Source organism: Nicotiana sylvestris, chromosome 8 (genome assembly GCF_000393655.2).
Source record: "Nicotiana sylvestris chromosome 8, ASM39365v2, whole genome shotgun sequence".
Taxonomy (NCBI): Eukaryota; Viridiplantae; Streptophyta; class Magnoliopsida; order Solanales; family Solanaceae; genus Nicotiana; species Nicotiana sylvestris.
In genome coordinates, this window is record NC_091064.1 from 201,750,598 (window position 1) to 201,754,044 (window position 3,447).

Sequence of the window (3,447 nt, forward strand, 5' to 3'; positions counted from 1 at the left end):
GCAGGTTTAATCGACAAAGTGACGAAATGTCAAAGATCGGCTCAAAAGAAGTGAAACCTGCTCAAGTATCAAAGACAAAGTAAACTGAGGGCAAACAAGCCTAGTGCGGACCACACAAAGTCGAATGCGGCCTCACTAGGTGATTCAGAGAGATGGCAAAACCAGGCTTCAGGCACCGCGGCCACAGTACACATTGCACGGTCCACGGTAAAGGTTTTGTGGCTGCACTACCTTTTTGTACGGTCCGCGGAAGAGATATTCAGAGAGATGGAAAATGCCAATGCGGTCTGCGGTCATGGTTGTGTGGACTGCGACAGCTGCCTCCGCGGCCGCGGTCCATTCTACACGATCTGCAGAGCCCAAGTTAAGAGAGCCCAAAATTGAAGTCCATGAGCCTAGCACGGCCGCAGTCCATTTTATGCGGCCCGCGCTGACCTCGCAGGGGTATTTTTGTCCAGTTGTTTTTTAGCCTAGTATAAATAGAACATTTTACCATTTTTAGGTCATCAGTTATATCCAAAACTTAGCTGCGCTCTTGGGAACTTCATCTGTAGCCATTTCTTGGCATCTTAGCTTCAAATTAAAGATAGATTCTTGTATTTTAATTTAGCATTTAATTAATATGCCTTGTTCTTCATCTATTTCTCTATTTTCTCCTTCAAGCATGAGTAGCTAAACCCATTAGCTAGGATTGTAGCTCAACCCTAGTGTGGGTAATTGATAGATGTTGTCATCTATTGTTAGATTGACTATGGGTGTTTGTTATGTGGGTCAATTTTATGGTTTAATCTATAAATTGGTGGTTGCAAACACTGGTTTGTGCTAAGTTGACTTGGCTCTTCTTGAGAAAGAGAGCCTAAGTCTCTAAAATTGACCCAACAAGAAATTGGGATGGACTCAAAAGAATTGATAGTCCCAATTAAAGGGTTAAACCTCGAGAGAGTAATTACCCAACTTGAACCCTAGTTGCTTGAGCTAATTTGCCTACCCATTTGGTCTCAAGAGAGTCAATTAGGCAAAATCACTCTCTCTACCGAGAGGTGTGAGAGTGGATAAAATTGTGCAACGGTTATAACATAAGCCTCAATTATGTCAATCGAACCTTAGTAACATCTACCTGTCAATTAGCCACCTAGGTGTCACACCTCCTTTTTGCGCGCCCCGCCCCGAAGGGTTAAATGCGCGGGTGGAGTTTTTCCAATTTAAGTGACAATATTCGAAATGGGATTATTTATTTAATTCAGAGTCGCCACTTGGGAAAGGTTTGGCTTTTGGTGTCCCAAGTCACCGGTTTATCTTGAATCCCAAATCGAGGAAATTTTCGACTTTTCCAAATGAAGTCTGCGAACCAGAAATTCTAAGTAAGGAATTCTGTTGACCCGAGGGAAGGTGTTAGGCACCCTCGAATCCCGTGGTTCTAGCACGGTCGCTTAAATTGTTATAATGGCTAAATATCTGATTTAAATACATGTTGTGACTTATGTGCTTCTTATTAGATTTAAACTGCTTTTATTATTATCATTTATTTTTTTATAGAATTGCAACGTCGTGAAAATGCATCTCAAACCACGTCACAATCAATGCACCCGTAGTTGTTAACACATTTGGACTTCGTTGAGATTTGGATTTGGGTCACATCAATGTGCACCCGAATTTAAGAATATGATTTAATTAAGCCGCGCCTAAAGAGTCTAACGCGTTATTGTTTTGTAGAAGGCCATGAAATTTATTAAATGGCCTATCCTGAATTCCAAATAATTATCATGGTTATTTATTGAGGGCCCCGCAATTTTGCATTTTTATTTTTGGCGAGGCTCATCTCTATTTTAGAAAGGATATCCTAGAGTGGCTACATTTCTAATGCATTTGTCTCTAAAACTAGAAGAAAAGGTACATGCTAATCCGAATATAGGTTTTTGCCTAATCTGGATTCTTGTCAATTGCTGATTAATTATTTATGAAGTGGAGAGATGTCATACCTTGTGAAACATGCTTTAATTGGACAAAGAAGTTACATTCTTGCTTGACCCAATGCTATCCGTGCGTCCAAAACATTTCTTGAATTGAATTTAACTAGACTTATTTAGGCTGGATTAAGGGAACTAACTACTATGTCTTATTACATAATAGGAATTCGAACGCGCTTCTATATGATGCCTAGCGGGTTTTGATAAAGGAAAACTAAAAATAACACCAAACATCATTGCGTAAAGAATGGAAGTACTCTATTGCATGCATCTCATTATAGTTAGACAGGAATCCGGTCGAAAATTCTATGTCAATGATCCATGCATTCTACATATTATACTATTACATCCTATACTGGCAAACAACTATGAACTAAGATGCAAGAGGCTGAACTTGATTAAGCATTATCTAACTAATTACTGAATCACGCTAATCAATTTATACAACAGAAGTCAGTATATCACAAACATTACGAAACAGACATCTAAATCTTCTTCAAGAACTCCTTTCATTTCATGCTTTTGAGCTGTTACAGTTAACACCAAAATTGGATCTGAAATGTGTACCTGGAGAACACTGAATATTGAAATGCAAAGAAGAAGTGAAGCAGAAAGGTCAGCAGCAACAGGAATCAGAGTAACAGCAGCAGCAACAAACGAAACAATTGGGGCAGAATCTAGATCCCAGCTAGACCAAGTCTCAGAATAGAACAAAGCAACAACCAAGCAGACTCAGTTGGGAGAAATCAGTGTTGCACAAAAACAGGTCCAGATTTAGTGAAATCAAAACAAAAGGAAAGGAAGCAATTTCTAGTTTTTGTCTGTCTGAGTTATCAGACAAAAATTCTTTTCCAGTTTTCTGTTTCCAGAATTTGAACTCCAAATGTTCAGTCCTGAAATCTATTTGAGCTATCAAAGAATTCTTTCTCAGTGTTCTCTCTCTGTGTGTGTGTTTTTCTTTTTCAGTTTTCAAGGTTCAGTCTCTATCTCCCTTTCTTTCTCTCAAATCTGCCTATCTCTCCAATCCTCTGTATATCTCCCTCTCAAATCTGTATCCCTCATATGTATTTCAAGCTCTCTCTTTCAAAACTCCTCACAGTGTGTTTCCCTTTTTCCTGTATTTTTCTATCCCTTCTCACCTCTCCTGTATATCCAAATTCTCTCCTTCTTTAATTCTCAGATGTCCTCCTCTTTTATAAGCCCTCCTTACCCCTTTTTAACAGCCTGTTTAGACTATTACCATACCCCTCCCATGTGCCTTCCATTTTCAGTTCCACTTTAGCTAATTAAGTATAAAACCCCATCATTCCCCTGGCAGCCTTAAACTTTCCCATTTTATTAACCAAAAGCAAATATGGGCAGTAGAATATATCTGACAGCATATGCTGTCAAACCATTTTTAAAATCAAAAGCCTTTTTATGCAGGAAAACAGGCTGTGCACAATGCACATGCTGTGCACAAGTGCACATGCTGTGCACA